General features: G+C 41.3%; 1 pseudogene; it reads right to left on the minus strand.

Annotated features, from left to right (window-relative positions):
• LOC149261205 (syntaxin-21 pseudogene) overlaps positions 1-19,648 on the minus strand; it is a 36,102-nt pseudogene extending 16,454 nt beyond the window's left edge.
• Positions 19,649-21,671: the final 2,023 nt, after the last annotated feature.

Genomic DNA, 21,671 nt, shown 5'->3' on the forward strand with positions numbered 1-21,671 from the left:
CATTAATCTCGGAGTACAAGCAACCGAATCATGCACTAGAAGGCAGCTGAGCAAGTGGAAGATGATTAAGAGTTATCTCGAGTTTTGGGAGCCAAGCCTCCCTAATTTTAAGGAAGTTGTTGGTAGCTTCATATGTATAAGTAGAGAGGCCTAGGGCCTCACTAGGGTCAGATTTTTTTTGCTTGTGTAAACTCTGCTCAAATTTCGAGCTTATTATTTTGTGACAGTTTCATGTAATCTTGCTATTTTTTGATAATGAAGATGGAATCCTTTTTGAGCTAGCATTGAGTTACCTCAGAGGGCTGAAGCTCTTGGGTTAGGGCCCAATCCAAGTAGCCAAGCTTCTCTTTACTTGTATTTGTATGCTTTACTTCAGTTGGTAGAATAGTTTGCTGTTAGATGTATTTTCCTTATGGTTAAGAATAGGTTGCTTTTGATGATTTAGTAGTCTGCTTCCATTTGTTATTTCCGTAGCAGGTTAAGTAGTGATAAAAAAAGATTGAAAAGGCTAGCATTAGTTCCTTGGCCTCTCTTCCTCCCTCTAGGACCATAATTTGAGGCAAAGACTCTCTTGCTGCCCCAAAAACACAGATTTTCCTCATTCCTAGGACTTCTAGCGTTTGTAGCTCTTTAGTAGGTTGATAGTCTAGTTTTGCTTTGATTTAGATGTCCTTTATCATGTTCACTTATTGATTTGCAATAGTCCTCTTTCATTCTTTCCTTTCTTTCAGCATGTCTCACCATTTCCTTTCATACATCATAGTTTAGACCATTTTTATGCAAAACTCTGTTTTCCTAGGATGCACTCATTTCATTTGCTGCTTGATTTTATTGGTTGACTGTCAATTTCTATGCAGCGGATCTCTTCCAGTAGTAGGCCAGATTACCAACAATCATATGCTCCATCTGACCCATGCCCTACAGGTCTCCCAAACCTCACCTCAATTCTGCCCTAGTTTCCTTTATTTTCCATAGAACTTCTTCCTCTCTCCTTGAGCAAACCCAATTATCTTTCTCTCTCTTGGTGGTTCATGGTAGACCTTAGGTGCCCTAATACCTCATACCAACCTTCATCAACCTTTTCTACCTACTCTCACACCCTCAAAACAAAAAAAATTGCTCTTGAACTCCTCCTGTAGGCCTCCTGTAGTTTTCCTGTTTTCCTCCGGTAGTTTCCCTGTGTCCTATAGTTTTTCCTGTAGGCCTTCTTTTTGAAGGCCGAGTGTGGGAAAAGCATCCAAAAGGCCACCTAAGACCTCCTAGAACCCATATACTCCATCTTACATCCTCCCAAGCTCCAAAACCGCCCTCTAACGCCACCTGTTCGTTGCCACACTCACACACAATAAATTAGATGCACGATTAAATTCACATAAAAACACATAAAAATCCAAAAATATGTTGTTTTCTTATTTACTTCTCGAAATAGCATGGTTAGATGTTGTTTACTTCCTTGAGTAGGTAATGGCATTTCTTTGATGGCTTTCATAGTGTTTTTGGCAGAAGTAGAATTGGCTTGTTAATTAGGCTTTACTAAGTTTTGCTTTACATTCCAGTCTTTCTCCTTTCCACAGTTAGAATAGCATATTTAGAGTAATCTTTTTTCGTTTCATCACACATAGAGCTTCTTATGAAATCTATAGAAGTTGGCTTGAGCTCCTAGTGATCTTGTGCTGGCTAACCAAGTGACAACCTGCAGCGAGAACTAGTACTTGTGCATACAACACTGACGCTTCCAAGTTTGTTACGAACTACCGGGTTGATAAAAGTAAAGTTGGTAGCCCAGGAGTTGCAGCATTCTTGCTGCAATACTGGTGCTCACCACTTTTTGGTGCCGTTGCTGGGGAAGTGTCAGAGTATTATGTGATTACTGCTTTCTTCTATTTCCTATTGCAACATTCCACTAATAGTTTATTTCAGCATTAGTAGACTAGTCATTTCTTTTCCTTCAGTTTTGCATTTCCTTGCTTTCCTTTTCAATTCTACAAATTTCCATTCAGCAAGTTCATTTTAGCTAGTTGCAATTTGTTTTGTTCAATCACAATTTCAGCTTCTGCAGGTACCATCAGTGTGGGGAAAAAGAAACAAAAACCAACCTAAAATATTTCCTTTCATGCCTCTTAGGAATATAAATAACTTAGGAAAATTTTTGTCCAACACCCCCACTGCTTCACACAACCAACCTTCTCTCTTCCTCAGTTGTTGCAATCAAGAAGAACCCTTAGGTGAAAAACCAGACATATTTGAAGAACCTATAGGGGAAGAAAAAGAAGAAAACATTCCTTTGGAGCCAATGGCTGAAAATAGAAATGTTAGGGGAAATAGAGAGAGAATAGATTGTACCTTCCCCATTCAAGACATTAATGGGGACACCAAAATGAAGAATATAAGCCCTTCAGCTCTACCTCCCTTCCATGGTCTGACTACAGAAGATCCTGATACCTTCTTGTTTGAGTTTGCTGTCATCTGTCCAACTTATGACTATGCAGAAGACGAGCAAAAGTTGAAACTGTTGCCTTCTACTCTCAAGGACGCAACACTGCGCTGGTTCATGGGATTACCTGGAAATAGCATCACAACTTGGGCTTAGATGCAACAAGCCTTTAATAACAAGTATCGAGACTATTGTAGGTCAAAAGATACTAAAGAATAAATCTTCCGAATGACCATGGGAAGTGATGAGTCCTTGGAAGACTATGAAGAGAGGTTCCAACTCAATTACAAAAGGGTTGGGTGTACACTTGACCCTGAGTCTTTGAAGTTCGTCTTGCTCAGGGGAATTCGGGAAGACCTTTTAGACACCCTGCATCTACTGGCCGGGGGAGACATCTACCAATTATCCTATGAGGACATAAAGATTGTTTTTAGAAACCATTCTAGAGCAGTTAGAAAGAAAGGTAGGGGGAGTCAACCCATAGCCAGTACCTCTTCCTCCAATCATCCATTAAAGGTGAAATTGGAAACATGCTGGAAGACTTCAAGAGTGAGATGCTGGAGACTCTTGCCATGCAAATGTATACCTTACATATCAAAAGAAAACAAGAGGAAGCAGAGAGGGATTTGGCCATCTTTTGTCCTATATGCACAAGGAGGCATCCTAGGAATGAATTCCCATTGAACTCTATAGAGGTTTGCTCAGTCTGTGAAGAAAATCATTCTACAGATAAGTGCCCTTCCTTTACCAGAGTTAAGTCTATATACCAAGGGGCCGAAGGAGTCACTGAATAGATCTATTACATAAACCAAAGGAGGCCGCATGGACCTAGACCATACCAGCAGGGGATGCCAGGGACATCTCAGGCATACTACAACCCCAACCAAGTCCCCTCCATACCTTCTTGGGCCCCCCTACTCATCCTTCTTGGTCCACACCTCCTCCTTGGTCCTTCACATCTCAATATCATTCCCAACTAGCCACCCATTCATTTCAATCCTATGCTCAACCGCAACCTCAGTGGAATGTATCTCATCAGGGGTGGAGGCCCAATACAAATCTCTTCTCGCTCTTCTACATCCACCACCTGCCCAACCACAACCATTACCTTCCGATCCACCAAGGCAACCCCAAATGCTTGCCTAGCCAAATCCGAACCCGAACAACAGACGGGCTCATCAAGTGTATAGTGGGGAACCATCATTCCCAACTTATGCTGTGGAGATTCAAGAAATTAACTTGCGATCTAGGAAAGTTCTTCCAGATAGCCAGCCTCCACCCAGGGAGGTTGAGGAAAGAGGAAAGCGAACCTAAAGGAAATTCACCCTTTCTTGAGAGACTATCCATGACAATCTAGCCTACCTCAGAAGAGACTGAACTCCTCGAAGAATTGAAACATCTATGTGTGAGGATACCACTTCTCCAAGACATAAAAAATGTGCCTATCTATAATAGGTTGATCAAAGAGAAGTTTTTTAGGCATCTAGGAAGGCGCAAGAGAGATGCCCCAACCATCAATGTCATAGGACAACTGTCCGACCTAATGTTGGGGCAGATAATCTGTCCAAAATATCTGGATTTTGGAAGCCCAGTAGTTCATGTCCACATCAATGGCACAATGGTCCCACATACCTTGATTTATCTGGGAGGTGCCATTAATGTGATGAAAAAGGACACAATGCTCAAAATTAACCTCCAAGGCTCCGTGAGGAAGACCACGACAGTGCTGCAGCTAGCAGACCACTCCACAGTGACCCCTGAGGGGATTGTGGAAGATGTGATGGTCTCCATTGATTCTTGGGAGTACCCTGCTGATTTCCTAGTTCTCCAGCCAAAGGAAAAGCTCACTAGGTATCCTCTCATCCTGGGAAGACCCTGGTTGGCCACAACTGATGCCTACATCAGCTGTCGAGCTGGGAAAATGACCATAAAGAACGAGCACATGTCCAAGCAATTAACCCTATAACCTCTTGCCAAACCCTTGCTAGAACATGATCTACCTCTCTGGTTGGAGGATGAGGATGAAGATGAAGTTTATTAGGCACTACTTTGTGCATTAGAAATCGCCATGGGGGGAAACCGCAAGATGAGGATGATATGATTGAAAATTTGATTCAGAATACACCTACCATTATATAACCATTAGAAGACATAGTAAGAGAAACCCAAAATAACCCCTCAACTGATCTCTATGTGGCCGACCCTACTTCTCTTCCTGTCAAAAATATAGAGTTCGGCCCAGAAAGAACATTGAAAATCAATCCATCCCTATCTACTTCCTAGGAGTACGAGCTATGCAGCCTATTGAGAAAAAATCTAGATGCCTTCCCCTGGACTTATAAGGAGATGAAGGGAGTGCACCCTTCAGTATGTACTCATCATATATATACCAAGGAAGATTGCAAACCAGTTAGGCAACCTCAAAGGAGGATGAATCCAACACTTAAAGATATTGTTAAGGAAGAACTGTAGAAATTTCTTGATGCAGGATTCATCTATCCCATCTCTGACAGTGAATGGGTCTCTCCTTTGGTGCTAGTGCCAAAGAAAAATGGTAAGAGGAGAATCTGTGTCGACTATCGAGAATTGAACAAAGCCACTAAAAAGGACCATTTTCCTTTACCTTTCATAGATCAAGTGTTAGACGGTTTGGTAGGGAAAAAGTTTTTCTCTTTCCTAGATGGGTTTAGCGAGTACAATCAGATCCAAATAATCCTAGAGGACCAAGATAAGACCACTTTCACTTGTCCTTAGGGTACCTTTGCATACTGGGTCCTTCCTTTTGGTTTGTGCAATGCTCTAGCCACTTTCCAAAGAGCGCTATTGAGTATATTTTTTGAACTAGTTCATGATGCAGTAGAAATATACATGGATGATTTTACTGCTTATGGCTCTGACTTTCAGGAAGCTTTATCTAACCTAGGAAACATTCTAGATAAGTGTATTGAGATGAACCTGTCCCTTAGTCTGGAAAAATGTGAATTTTTAATGACTGAAGGGACCGTGCTAAATCATGCAATATCTCAACAAGGACTGCAGGTGGACCCCAACAAAATTGCCATCATCCAAAGGGTCCCACCTCCTCAAATGGTGAGAGATGTCAGAAGTTTCCTAGGCTTAATAGGATATTACAAGAGATTCATTAAGGATTTTAGCAAGATAGCCTCTCCTTTGTTTGCCCTCCTAGGTAAAGATGTTGAGTTCATATGGTCGAAAAACTGTCAAGAAGCCCTAGATACCTTTAAGAGCAAGCTAGTGATTGCCCCAATTCTCAGAGGCCCAAGCTGGCCCTACCCTTTCACATTCACACAGATGCATCAAACAAAGTGATAGGAGCAGCCTTAGGACAAATTGATGGAATGTTACCTTATGCCATATACTTTATAAGCAAAAACTTGTCAAAGGCAAAGCTAAACTATACAATGACCGAGAAGGAACGCCTCGCTGTCGTGCATTCCTTAAACAAATTCAGATATTATATCACAGGCTATCAAACCTTTGTGCACACTGATCATGCTACAATTATATATTTAATGAACAAACCAGATGTAAATGCTCGCATTATAAGATGGTTGCTTTTATTTTAACAGTTTGATCTGACCATTATTGATAAGCCTGGTAAAGAAAATGTTGTTGCTGACTTTTTGTCTAGAGTAAATTTACTTGCAGGTGAAGAAGGAATGGTGGATGACCAAATGCTAGATGAACACCTATTTGATATATCAGTGCTCTCTCCATGGTTTGTTGATATAGCAAACTACTTGGTTTCAACACAGTTCCCACCACACCTATCCTCAAAGGAGAAGAGCAAGATAGTAAGGAAAAGTTCCCCTTTCACCTGGATTGGAGACAATCTCTTCAAACTTGGCCCAGATTAAATCTTGAGAAGATGTGTCAAGGAGGAGGAAGTATTTGACATCCTCCTGACCTGTCATGATGGGCCTTGTGGAGGTCATTTCGCAGCAAAAATAACTGCCTTCAAGATATTGCAAGAAGGCTACTACTAGCCCACTCTTCATTAGGATGTGAGGAGATACACGAGCTAGTATGATCGGTGTCAGAGGATGGGGAAACACACTCCAAAGGATGAAATTCCCATGCAACCTTAGGTGACCTTTGAGCCATTTGAGAAGTGGGGCATGGACTTTGTGGGGCCTATCAAACACCCTTCAAAGAAAAAGGATTACATCATTGTGTGCACTGACTCCCTGACAAAGTGGGTGGAGGCAAAAGCAATCAAAGCAGTGACAGAGGAAAAAGTTGATGAGTTTTTGAGGGAAAACATATTCTACAAGTTCGGTTATCCGAGAGAGTTGGTCATATACCAAGGTAGTCAATTCATTTCCAGCCTGATTGAAGACCTGCTCACACATAATAAGATCAAGCACATGAATTCCACCCCTTACCATCCACAAGCTAATGGGCAAGTGGCGGTCACTAACTGAGCATTGGAAGGGATCCTAACTAAGGTAGTGAGCAGCAACAGAAAATATTGGGTGGATAGGTTAGTTGAGGTCACTTGGGCCTACAAGTACACAACATGGAAGACCACCACCGGGTTCACACCCTATGAGCTAGTTTATGGGAAGAAGGCTTTAGTGTCAATAGAGTTTGAATTCAGTACCCTAAGGATGGCAGCTCATCTGGACCTAGAACTCAACCATGCAATGAAGGAGAGATTAGTTCATCTCAATGGATTGGATGAATACAGATTGCAAACCCTTCTCCATACAGAGGTAGTTCAACTTCAAATAAAGATATGGCATGATAAAAATATTAGGGAGAAGCAATTCCAAGAGGGAGATTGGGCACTACTCTATGAATCAAGATATAAGGATTTCAAAGGGAAGCTGAGGACAAGATTGCTAGGACCCTACACTGTGGAGAAATGCAATGAAAATGGTTCCATTCAGATCAGAACCATTGATGATGAAGCCATCCCCATGCTTGTTAATGGACATCGGTTGAAAATCTACAAGAAACCCCTCTCCAAGCGAGAGTTTATTGAATCTTTGAATAAAACAGTGATGGTAGTGGATCATTTCCTAGCTCCCACTTCACCCACTTACTGAAGAAAAAGAGAAAAATAAGGACTCAAGTGAAAACCTCCATGAGGCGCTTGAGTCCCATCATTGGGTTGAAAACCTCTCCTGAGGCGGCCTAGTGATGTCAAAAAAAAAGAGAAAAAGAGGAAAAAAGGGAAAGAATAAGATCCTTGGGTGAAAACCTCCAACGGGGCGCCCAGGGTAAGAAATTAGGGTGAAAAACTTTCTGAGGAAATAAAAAGAAATGAATTTTTATTGCATTGTAGGTTTGCATGAGGACTACAGGGAGCAGAAGAAGGTGCAAAGGGGACCCTGACATTCACACCAGCATCCATCTCATCTCCTCCACAGCTTCCTCCATCATTTTCTCCATCTCTTTCACCCCACTGTACCTTTTCTTTCAAAACTGTCTTTTCTACAGGAGGCTATATGTTTTCTACAGGAGGCTCCTGTAGGAATTACAGAGAGCCAAAAGTATCTACTGGAGGCAGTTTGAGGGACAAGAATAGATTGATGAGGAGCTTATCATCCCTCTTACCACCTTCAAGACTCCTTGCCATCATTTTCAAGCCTGCATCACACTCCAAGCATCATTATTTTTTTCCCCTGTCTAAGAAAAAACACAGAAAAACAGTTTTTCAGTTTTGGAAAAAAAAAAACAAAAAATTGAAGGAGAAAAGGCACCATCAACTTCACCTGAAGATACCTACTATCTCTCCATCTTTATCTACAACTATGGCATCATTCTCGATCTCCAAACATAGGAAAAAGCTGAAGTTTCAAGGGGAGAAGCAGCTACAGGAGCTCATGGAGGAATTCCTGTAGCAACTAATCCCATAGAAGTCTAGCACCAGCAGCAAAAGAGTGCACATCTACAGGTTGAAAAGGCACATGCAACTCAGCTCCAGCAAAAGAAGAACCTACAAAAACACATAACAACACATCAGCAAGCAGAGACAACATGCATAAAGGAAAATGAAGGCATGCAACAAAGAAAGCCACAACACCTCACAACAAATACACTCGGATCACAGGTAAGTAACTAAGCCACTCCTCTATTTGTATTTGTGTAATTTGGAGTCATACGAAGGCAACAAGATGGTTGAGATCGAACGAGGGAAAGGTGGCCAGTTAGCCTGGCCACCTTCATTTAGTTGACTCCACTTATTTGAGATGTCGCTCACACGTGCACACAATCAACTCAAGCAAGATATGCCAAGGACATGTAGTGGGAGGAATATTTAACTCCGATGCAATAATGAGGGATGATTACGAGGACATGCCATGATGACCAACTAGGTGGGGACCAATGGTCCTAATTCGGGCAACGTACACCTTGCCAGCTCAACACTTATAACTGAAAATATCCATAAAAGGTAACGAACACTCCTCCCCGTGCATTCTCACCACCTTTTATTCATTTTCTCCTCGTAACTCAGTCACACAGTAGTCTTCTTGTGCCCCCACAACCTTGTGACCACCATCCTCCATCGATTTCCTTCATATTCTTGCTCTCGGCATTTTCTACAGGAGCACCTATAGCAAATCTACAAGAGGGACATTAGGCTTCTACAAGAGGGGAAGTGAGTCATTTTGAAGGGAGAAACCATGATTTTTGGCACAAATTTCAGTTTGAAGAGGTAGGTTTCATGAATGCCCCCCGTTGAATATCAATATATGAAGGAAGTGGTATCAATTTGACGATGAAATAAGTCTTTAGGAGGGTAAAAATACATAAAAGGAATTTATGTTTTAAGAAAAAACACAGTCTCCTCTGTTTCTCTGTTTTTCTCAAAATCCTTTGTCCCCACCTCCATATTTGGTTTTTAAAAAGTAGTACAGGCAGTATGACAGGGGGGTTCATTATAAAAGAGCCCACTAACTCCACTAGTCTCCATGCACATCCTCAAGTGGTGGACATATTTACAAGGGTAAACAGGATGAATTTCTTTGAGAAGTTTAGAGGGCTTGATGATGAAATTGCCCAAGAATTTTCTCTCTCTCTAGTCCCTAACATAAGAACTCATGGTACTGTAACCATTAGAGGCCTCTCCATTGAGATAACCCCTGAATTCATCAGTAGGGTCACTACCCTTCCTCTTGGATTGCCTTGGAGTAAAGATGAGAAACTAATTGGCCAGGCTGCCAAGAAGAAATTTTTCCAAGATAATGAAACCCCCGTTGAAGACAAAAATGGAATTAGAAGGGCTAGTATACCATATCCCTAGGATGAAGTTAGCTACTAGGTGATCAAGTACATTTCTTGTGAGGGGAGGCACAACATTGTCTATGGTTATCATTTCAGAATCCTCCATGACTTGAGATATGGCATGGATACCACAACACCTTAAAAGCTCAGTATCACTTACTTTCTCCTTCAGTTGCTCATTGATTCCAGCACCAAGGTACAAGCAGGAAATTTACAGCAGTTAGCTCACCATGGCCTAATCAAAATCCTAGTAGAGGAAGCCCTCCATACCTTTACACTCCCTATAGCATGGGAAGTTTTCTGAAATATGACAGTTGAGGATGACATAAAGTGTTGGGTCCCTATAATACTAGTGATTACCCCATTACTATTGTAGTTATACCCCTTATTTATATTGTTGTGCCCCTATTACCCCCATATTGTTATTTCTGTGCCCCATAGAATCCCTCTATTGTTATTTTTGTGGCTTTATATTATTATTGTTAGGTCGGCTGGATTATATTGTGACTCCTTAGACTCCTATATATAGAAAGGAGGCTTTGTCATTTGTATCATCCAATAATTTTTCATTTATGTAATGTAAAGGAGGTTGCCCCCTCGAAGAGGCTGAATTCTAAGGTGTTGATCTATCTTTTCTTGAGCTGGTTTCATAACATTTGGTATCAGAGCTTTGGATTCTAGGGTTTCGCTGCTCCAAACAGGTCATCGTGGATTTTTCGCTATAACTTTTTTTTTGTGACGTTTCAGAAATCAAAAAAAAAACCCATTTGAGAAGAATTGGCGATGAAACTTGGGTCCGAATTTCAGAGCTTTTCGCGCGAAATTTTCGGAGATATGATCTGAGGAAGTTGGCCTTTTTGCAGACTCCTGAATTACATTCAAAACAGGTGACCTGGGGAAAATCGTCATAACTCTCTCTCTGAGGATCGGATTGAAATTTCATAAAAAGGTACAGAAAGAGGACGAACTATAGTTTCTTGTGTGTGTGTTTCAGATTCAAAGGTTGAAACAGTGACTCATGGCACGTCGTACAAGTTCGCTCTACTGAACCAGTCTAAAAGCAAGTCACTGTGGGAGATTTCACATAACTCTTCCTTGGAGAATCCAATTTGGCTCAAACTTGTGGCATTGGAAAGAGGACGCAGAAGGATACTGTAGATAGCAATTTTAGAACTGGATGATCCGAAATTACAGAGATACATCAGATTCAATATCAGGCTTCTATAAAGTGAAAAAAGGTGTGTAGTTTTTTTTAAATTTTTGTGTAAGCTTGGTTTAACGGAATTCAAAGGGCATAGTAAAGCATTATTATCGGTAAATGATGCCCCGAGGAAAGAAAATGCAAAAACCTAGTAAGGAACCTGAAAGCTCTAGCATGACTCATGAAGAAGGAGAAGAAATGCTACATGATATATCAAAATTACAAGAACAAGTGCAACAAATGTCACGCTCACAAAAGCTAACAGAAGCTAAGATAAGTGGCGTGGAATCTAAGATAAAGGGCATGGAAGCTAAGATGGATGATTCGAAGACAGATTTGAAGAGAGACATGGCAGATTTGAAGATATATTTGAAGGCAGATATGGAAGAATTGAAGAAGTTGCTACAAGAAAGGGTCACTAATGGTGAAAAGGTAGTAAAGGAAACTCATGATGAGAACAAAAGAAATGTTAATCATGATACCATAGATGCTAATGTTGGATTGAAGAATCACCATATTCCAAAAATCGATATGAGGAAGTTTGATGGCAAGGATCCCGCTACATGGATATTACAGATGGAGCAATTCTTCGATCTCAATAATGTGCAAAATGCACAAAAGGTACGTATGGCAACTGTATATTTGGAACCAAATCAGTTTGTATGGTATCAATGGTTTTGCTCTCGTAAACAATTTATCACTTGGGCAATTTTTACGGAAGAATTGATAGCACATTATGAAGATACAAAAAGCAACACTTTTTTTAGCCAATTGATAAGTCTCAAACAAAAGGGTTCAGTAATGGAGCACATTGAGGAGTTCCAAAAATTGAACATAAGGGTAAAAGATATTCCAGAGGAGCGTAGGATTGATGTGTTCATAGGGTATTTAAAGGATAATATCCAACATGATGTTCGCCTTTGGGAACCGGATTCATTAGAGAAGGCATTCAGGTTAGCAAGAAAAATGGAAAGCAAAATTATGGCAACCAGGAAGCATACCACTCACAACTATAAAGACGGAAGTGTTGTTGCCCCTAGTCTTCCACAACCTATAAGGTTGACACCACAAAAATTGGAAGAAAAAAGAGCAAAAGGGCTTTGTTACAGTTGTGATAGCAAATACACTAAAGGTCATAAGTGTGCTGAGAAGAAATTATTCTACATAGATTATGAAGAGGAAGAAGAAAAGGAGCAAGAAAGGTCAAAAGAAGAAGATATACTCCAGGAACAAAGCCTAGATGAAGAACAAATAAATCCGACCATATCTTGTAATGCATTGGCGGGAATTACCACTCCTCAAACCATCAAGATAGAAGGACAAATCAAGAAGAAAAAGTTAATAGTGTTGATTGATTCAGGAAGCACCCACAATTTTATTCATTGTAGGGTAGCAAAAGAATTGAATTGCTTCCTATATCTAGCACCAGAGTGTCAAGTGATGATTGCCAAAGGAGGAACAATAAATTGCTCTGGAAAGTGCCATAATATCAAGCTATCCATGGGAGAATATGTATTGACTAGCCCAATGCTTTCCATTCCAATGGGAGGTGCGGATGTTGTACAAGGAGTCCAATGACTACAATCCTTGGGTACAATAGCTTTTAATTTTCAAGAACTTTTCATCAAATTTTCTTCGGAAGGAAAGGAAGTTGAATTAAGGGGTATTGCAGGGAAACCAGGAAAGATAATCAGCTCTCATGGTATGAAAAAGCTTCTAAGAAAGGAGCAAAGAGGTGTAATTGCACAATTATGCTCGCTAGATGTTTCCACATTGGAATCATCTATTTCTCCAGATCTCCAAAAAGTCTTGGACAATCATTCCAAGGTATTTGAGACTCCCAAGGGTCTCCCACCTATGCATGATCATGATCATGCTATTCATCTGATTCCAGGAAGTGTTCCTCCAAACATCAGGCCGTACAGATATCCCTATGTCCAAAAAAGTGAAATTGAACATATGGTTGCAGAAATGCTAGAGGCTGGTATAATTCAACCGAGTCAAAGTTCTTTCTCAGCTCCAGTAGTATTGGTGCACAAGAAGGATGGATCATGGCGCATGTGTCCAGATTATAGGGAGCTCAACAAGCTCACTATTAAAGATAAGTTCCCCATTCCTGTTATTGATGAATTACTGGATGAATTGCATGGATCAATTTACTTCACCAAGTTGGATCTTCGTTCGGGATATCATCAAATCAGAATGAAGATTGAAGACATTCCAAAAATGGCATTTAGAACTCATGAGGGTCATTATGAATTTTTGGTCATGCCTTTGGGCCTTACCAATGCACCTTCAACATTTCAAGGTTTGATGAATTCAATTTTCAAACCATTCCTTAGAAAATTTGTGTTAGTATTTTTTGATGATATACTAATCTATAGCAAGTCTTGGAAGGATCATGTTGAACATCTTGACAGGGTGCTACAACTATTGGAGGAGAAACAATTATATGCAAAAAGATCCAAATGTTTCTTTGGAGTCCAGGAGGTGGAATATTTGGGTCATATTTTATCTCATGAAGGAGTTAAGGTAGACCCTAGCAAAATTAAAGCCATTAAGGAATGGAAAATCCCCACATCCATAAAGCATCTGCGAGGATTTCTTGGGTTGACAGGGTATTATCGCAAGTTTGTTAAGAATTATGGGAGAATAGCAGCACCTCTAACAACATTATTGAAGAAAGATTCATTTTCATGGACTCCGAAAGCAACAAAGGCCTTTGAACATCTTAAAGAGGCAATGTGCCAAGCACCGGTCTTAGCTACACCGGAATTCACAAAAACCTTTATTGTGGAATGTGATGCTTCAGGAAATGGAATTGGTGCTGTTCTAATGCAAGATGAAAGACCCATTGCTTTTGAAAGTCGTCCAATCAAGGGAAAGTTTTTAAGCAAAGCTATTTATGAGAAGGAAATGTTGGCAATACTCCATGCACTTAAGAAATGGCGACCCTACCTAATGGGAAGACACTTCAAGGTAAAAACGGATCATGATAGCCTTAAATACTTTTTAGAACAAAGATTATCCTCTGAAGAGCAACAAAATTGGGTCACAAAGATGTTGGGTTATGACTTTGAAATCATCTACAAAAAGGGAAGCAAAATGTGGTGGCAGATGCACTCTCAAGAAAGGATGAGGATGTGGAAGCATTGTTGTGTGCCATTTCTATTATCCAACCAGATTGGATAAACGAAGCAAGGGAGGAATGGAAGAATGACGAAGAAGTGTGGGCACTTATTCGAAAGCTACAACAAGATTCCAGTACTTCTGATACATTTAGCTGGCAAAATGATTCGTTATGGTACAAAGATCGCTTATACATCTGTAAGAATTCCCAGCTAAAACAAAATATTCTTATGGAATTGCACACTTCTCCCTTAGGAGGGCACTCAGGATTTTTAAAAACTTACCACAGGGTTAAGAAGGAATTTTTTGGGATGGTCTTAAATTAGATATTCAAAAGTTTGTGGCGGAATGTTTGGTTTGCCAGCAAAATAAATTTGAAACAATTAAGACACCGAGTCTATTACAACCTTTATCCATTCCAAGCCAACGTTGGGAGGAGGTTTCAATGGATTTTATCACAGGTTTACCCAAGTCTGAGGGAAAGAGTGTCATCATGGTGGTAGTTGTCAGACTTACTAAGTATGCACACTTTTGTGCATTATCACATCCATTTAAAGCCAGTACAGTTTCTACTGCATTTATGGAAATAGTTTAAAAGCTACATGGAAACCCAAAGATTATTGTAAGTGACAGAGATCCCATTTTCACTGGAAATTTTTGGACAAAATTATTTTATTGTCTTGGTACTTAGTTAGCTCATAGCTCATCTTATCATCCTCAATCTGATGGGCAAACTGAGATAGTAAACAAATGTTTGGAAGGATATCTTCGTTGCTTTGTATCTGATAAACAGACACAATGGGTCAAATGGTTGCCTCTAGCTGAATGGTGGTATAACACTTCCTTCCATACAGCAACAAAAATGACCCCATTTATGGCACTTTATGGGTATCAACCACCATCCATGACATCATATTTAAGAGAAAATTCTAAGGTTCAGGTAGTGGAACATCACATCGAACATCAACAACAAGTCCTCCAACTCTTAAAGGATAACCTCGTGTTGGCACAAAATAGAATGAAACAACAAGCAGATCAACATCGCAGTGAAAGAAGTTTTGATGTAGGTGATTGGGTATTCCTACGGCTACAACCATATAAGCAAATGTTCCTAAAGCAAGCTAAGAAGGATAATAAATTATCACCAAAGTATTATGGTCCGTACAAGGTGTTGCAAAAGATTGGTACTATGGCATACAAATTGGAGCTTCCTGCAGCTTCTCGATTGCACCCAGTCTTCCATGTTTCATGTTTAAAGAAGGTTATAGGTGACAAGCTCCCAATTCAAACAATATTGCCAGAACTTGATGAGGAAGGAAAAATTATATTGGAACCGGAAGCAGTCACAGAAACAAGAACTCGACAGCTACGAAATCGATCAATTTCAGAGTATCTTATCAAGTGGAAGAACTTATCCGCTGAAGATTCCACATGGGAGGATGAGAATTTTATGCAGAAGTATCCAGAACTACTCAAGCGTTGAGGACAACACTTTTTTGAAGGAGAGGGGCATGTTGGGTCCCTATAATACTAGTGATTATCCCATTACTATTGTAGTTATACCCCTTATTTATATTGTTGTGCCCCTATTACCCCCATATTGTTATTTCTGTGCCCCATAGAATCCCTCTATTGTTATTTTTGTGGCTTTATATTATTATTGTTAGGTCGGCTGGATTATATTGTGACTCCTTAGACTCCTATATATAGAAAGGAGGTTTTGTCATTTGTATCATCCAAGAATTGTTCATTTATGTAATGTAAAGGAGGTTGCCCCCTCGAAGAGGCTGAATTCTAAGGTGTTGATCTATCTTTTCTTGAGCTGGTTTCATAACATAAAGGCATTAACCTATGATGTCAGTCTTGCTGTAAGTGAGGAGGAAGAAAAACAAGGAGAAGAAGATGAAGCCACTGGTGACATAGTGTAGAGCTGTAACAAGGGCCTTTTTCACCTCTAGTTATCTCACATTACAAGTCAATCCGGGAGCGTTTTGTTATTGCAAAGGGTATCTCAATTTGAGGCTATTTGTCAGAGTAATGCTTCGTAGTATAGGCCTAAGAAATACAAGAGTAAATGGATGCTAAACTATGACTAGATTACTTTTACAGAAAGGAATTACACGCAGCAACCTTACCAGTCGAGGGTGCGGAAGTAATAACCCATCCCTCTAGAAACTGTTTGAAAGAAAAGAACTTAGAGTATGGATCATGGTTCTGGGAGCATAGTAGCGTCTGCTGTGTCTCACGACAGCCTTGATCCTCCTCTCACACCACACCAATGAATGCGAGTAAAAAGGAACAGCAGGAAAGTAAAATGGAACGACAATGCAGAAATGGAACGGCAGTAAAAGGAACAGCAGTAAAGAAACTAAGTCTCGCGAGTTCAACACTCTCAATCCTTTACATCAACTTATACACAAAGACAGAGCAATCCTTTATACAAGTAAACAGCTTAACCCAATGGAACAACAAACCATCATAAACAGGAAACGTCAATCATATATAAAAGTAGACAACTAAATCAATAAACAGGAAACGTCAATCATATGTACAGATAATCTGACATGATCACCAGTAGTCCACATACAACATTGATTCCACTTTCTTATGATCGTCACTCCAACTATATGTAGCTAAAGCATTCCACTTATAAATTCTGTAACAGAAGTGAACAACTCAGAATAATCGTTATATGACCAATTCTGGAAATATGATACGAGATTGTTATAAAGATTTACAATAGGAAACTACTGATGAACGAATATGGAACAACATGTAAATATGTCAAATTATTGAGAATGATAAACAAACCACACAAAGCCAAACTGTAATGATACAATCAGCCAGTGTCCGTTGGATCTGGGCCCTTAGCTTCCAATGGCACACCGCCGGAATTTACTTCAGACGCAGAGGGAAAATAATACCAAAGATATTATATTAACGCATCAATGATAGTACAGCAAAAATTAAGTCTCAAAGAGACTTGATAGTTTGAGTTCCAACTGACTGTGAAGTCTGTAAACAGAGAATAAAGATACAATATAAAAAACCAGAGTCCTTTAAGCCTTCAATGCTACCCTTTTTATACTAGTGATGGCGGAGTTAACCAGACAACAAAATAATTGAAAGTAACGATCCCTCAGGATCAAAGATCCTGAGGGATCTGCTAAGCTGTTAACTCCTCTCTTTTGTTTGCCTAGTCTTCCGAACTGACAGCTCCTTATCTCGTCCCAGATTGATTTGCCGAGATTTGCTCGCCCTGGTCTGGACTTTAGTTAGTTCCGAAGGGACAACCGTTATCTTCTCATGGAACTCCAGTTTTGCACTGCATTTTCCTCCTTTTGTCATTTTCTGCATAGAGAAGACAATTATTAAACCTTGGTCATTCGTGCTCATTCTTATTACATTCTTCTTACTTTATAACAATGAAAGGATTACAAATATTGCTTGAAACATCACTAAATTATGCATCAAAACATACCTTTCCAATGCTCTACACACCCCTCGGCTTACCCTGTTTCATGGCCTCATTAAAACGTTATAATTAACATGGAGAGCGGTAAGAGAATAAGCGGGAGAGGGTATCTCGTGAGGAGGTCTGCAACCATGGTGAACAACGAGATTATCAAAGAAGTAATTCAATTGATCTGCAGGCATGTCATACAAGGCCTGGTATCCAGGTGCAGGGTGCCAAATAATTGGGCTACGGAACCGGTATCCTAACCAAGACGGCCCAGCTTGCAAAAGGCGCTGGCCATAAAGGCTCAATCGTTCAGCAGCCAGCTCAAAATTCTCATAGTTGAATGGCTCCCTGAGCTGGATGCTTGGGGTGGAAACCTGATAACGGAATTTGGCAGCATCCAGGGCAGAATCTTTAATAGCCAGAAAGAATTCCACGCTATTTCGGATCAAGTCCTCATGCATGGGTCCTAACAGTTCCATGACGCCCTGGGTTCTCATGAGGCTTTTGTGTGATTGCCATAGGTGAACTGGGTCTCTAGGTTCGGCCCTGACCCATAGATCTAGGCTGTGCTCCTGCCTCTGAAAGGCATTGTAAGCCCTGAGCCACTTTAACTGATTGACCCCAAACGAGACAAAGGCTTGGAGCTGTATATCCCCCACGAAGGGCCCCGGGTTTAAGTCAGTTTCCTGTTCGAGCACCATATTGTGCAAATAGAATTCACATAGCAACCGTTGAACCTTAACCCCATAATGTTTGCAACAATCAATAAAATCATTAACAATATTAATCTGAATAGGGGCACCTGCCCTGACAGCTTTTATTTTCAGTCTTAAGTATCTCTCAAGGAGAAATAAAGCATAATTCTTTGCAGGGGCCCTGCAAGTCAAAACATCATCATACAGCGAACATACTGTGTCAAATTGTTTAATAACAACATCTAATCGACGTGTTACCTTGGCAGCCTTTTCCTGTTCCTTCTGCCATCCTTCAAAGGCCTGACTCTCTGATTGACTCATGTTGCGTAGTTGCTGCTGCAATTCTTCATATTTTGCCCGAGGGATTGTTTGTTCTTTCAACTGCTCGGCTTCCTGCTACAACTCCTCGTATTTTCTCGAGGGATCATTTGCTCCCTCAGCTGGTCAGCCTCCTGTCGGGCTTGCTTCATTTTGTGGTGCAAGGCCTTGGTTTTTGGATCCCTTTTCCAAGAATTCTCAGAGGCAGGGAGTCTCACCTGTACCTTTACATTTCGCTGCCTGGAATTCGTGTCCCGAATTATTCCTAACGGGGATGCCTCAGTTTGGACCTCTTTGTTTTCCTTTTCTTTCTTCACCTGGATAAAGGGGTACGGTGGCCCCTCTGTAAATGGAATATCGTCTTGCGGCTCAGTTTTGATTGGAACAGCAGTTGGTCCCAATGGGCTATTTGGTACAGCAGTTTGTTCCGGAACGGCATTCTGCTGTTCCATATCAGATGGAACGGCATTTGGTTCCTCAGTGCTGGTCGGACCAGCCATAGGTCTATCAGCAGAGTATTGACCTACGAAACGCCTATAAGCCCTTTGCCTTCTCTTCTGACAGGACCCTGCTACATTTGTTCTTCTTTTTCTCCTTACGGTCCTCCTTATTCTCAGACTGGCTTTCAAGCTTCTAATTTTCTGCCGAAGCTGGGCTATAATATTCAGTAGTCTCTGCTGTTTCTTTCTTAATTTCTTAATTTCCCTAGCCTCGGCAGTGGGCGTATGAGTGGCCCTCAGCTCTGTCCCTCTTTCATCGAGGGTTTCTTCTGGCATCTTGGGAACGGATTGTTCCCGGTCGGTATTTACATTCTCTCCATCAACAACAGGGAGGTTTTCTCCTCCCGCTATCTCTTCATGCAATTCTTCATGTACCTCTTCCTCAGAGGGTCCCTCAGGAGGGCTTGCTGGACTGGAAGGTGAAGTATAATCTCCCAGGCTGGCCAAGATAGTGGCCAGCTCTTCTTCCTCCATGGCGACCTGTGGAGGGTTGCCTCCCAATTGTTCCATCTCCTCCTCCTGAATTGGCTGCTCAGTGGTTGCCTTCGGGTGGCCGGCTTCGGCCTCAGAGTCAGAAGGTTTCTTTCCTTCCTCGGCTTCTGCTTCATCCTCAGTTTGTTCCACATTTTCCCTCGAAGGTTCCCGTTCTGGCATAGGTGGCTCATCTGTTATCTCGATCGGCTGGTCAATGCTTGGCTGGATTTTCTCCAGCCTGCCTTTTATTCTTGCCAGCCGAGCTGACTTCCTAGGTCTCTCAGGTCTCTCAGGTGTACTGGCCACCTGTTCTTCCACCACCACCTTTTTACGTTTTTTAGACTGTTCTGTCGTGCCAAAGGGATGCCTACGTTTCGAGGCAGCACACTCTTCTGCAGCCCGTTCCTTATGTTTTTCTACATGTCCAGATGCCCTAGAGGAGCATTTTCGTTTTGATAACTCCGTGTTTTTCTTGGGTTGTTCGGGTGTATCCGAGGGGCGCTTAGGTTTTGGCGATGGTGATGCTCTGGGCTCCCTGGGTGCTTCAGAGGTACTAGCAGGGTGCTTAGCTTTTGGGGATGGTGATGCTACTCCCCCTCCGATTGCTGAAATAAGCTCCCCCCAGCTACTCTGCTGCCGAGTGAGACTGTGGCTCACTATTAGGCGGATCAACCCATGGTGGCTAACTACTGCATCTTCATGGTGTGCCTTTTTCAGGCTTCGAGAGGCATCATGTAATAATGAATTTAACAATGCAGGGAGATGCACAGAACATTTTCCTTTTAACACAGCTAAGAGCTTAAGGTGACGCGGTCTTACCACATCTTTTCGGCCCTCGCAGGTGATGTAGCTCTGCACTACTTTTGCCAATTCGCTCCAGGGTTCTCCCAACGTTGCCGGCAGCACTCCTTTCCCTTTTACTGTTAGATTCTGTCCTTCGTCTTGGAAAATATCTATGATCTTCTGCAGCCTCTCTTTCTTTGTCGTCCATATTGGTCCTGAGGCTGGTAATCCTGTTACCTCTGCGATTATTTCCTCCGTGACCGTTATCTGTTTTCCACCCACTACGGAGTGTTCTTCCTGCAAGTTCTGCAGAAATTCCATGGCCACAGTTTCATTTGATTCACGCAGGTGGCTAAAATAAGTTAACCACCCCGCCCTTTCTAGGATTTCCCGAGCAGCTTCGGAGACTACCAGCTCACTAGGTTCGCTTCTGATAGCTTTGCCTCCCATGGTTCTGTTTCGGCTCCTAAATGGAACAGCAGTTACCTGTCGCAAAGAACGTAATCGCAGCTAGAAAAAACACAGAGCATGCATGAAAAATCGATTGTAAATAACAACTTATTGCGAAAATAGTATTATCATGCCGTTAGCCCGTATCGTACCTTCGTACCATATCATTTCCGAATGGTGTGTTACGACGTGGCCGGTGGAGTAATGAGGTCACCTCCCCCCTCGCAATATGATAGGCTGTCCCAGCCGTCAAATGGAGGAGGAGCCGCCATCCCGTCACCAAGTCATAAAGGAACAACATGTAGAGTTTTGCCAAGTTTTAGATTAGACAAAGAAATACCGAGATCGAGGCAACAGATAGATCGCGTTTCGCATAAGCCTTCGTGATGTGATGCAAAATAGGAGGATAGGACGTCTGGCACTCATATAAAGTCTAAGGTAGTCATAGTCAATATCTCTGCCATGATTGGTAGTGATAGATATTCATGTGACGTATCCATCAAAATGTAAGATATCATTATTACAAGGATAGAAGGAAGTATTTAATATCATCCAAATTGGTGTATATATTACGACTCCGATACCACTAACAGAGCTCTGCTGCCGACAGGTGTTCATAACCTTGGCAGAGTTGTTTATTTCACCCTGGAACCATGGTTCTTTGTGTGTTTTTGAAGAGAAATTCTTGTCAAAATGCAGGCCATCATGCTGGCTTGGTAACCAGATAACCATGATGCTATTCACCAGAGAGGCGCGAATCGTGGGCAGGTCGGCTCGTGATGAGACCCCCTGTTCCAAGGTTTGTTTATATAGTGAACCTGTTGGACCATATCCCTGGTGTGGTGGCCATGATGGGAATGCCACTTCGCTTCCAATCTTATGATCATAGTAGGCTGGTTCTTTGATGAAACCCCCTATCCTGCATTTGACAAATATATATATAATAATAATAATAATAATTATTATTATT

This window comes from Pinus tabuliformis, chromosome 6, assembly GCF_031772625.1.
Source record: "Pinus tabuliformis cultivar Carrire ecotype Pingquan chromosome 6, CPIR1, whole genome shotgun sequence".
Classification (NCBI taxonomy): domain Eukaryota; kingdom Viridiplantae; phylum Streptophyta; class Pinopsida; order Pinales; family Pinaceae; genus Pinus; species Pinus tabuliformis.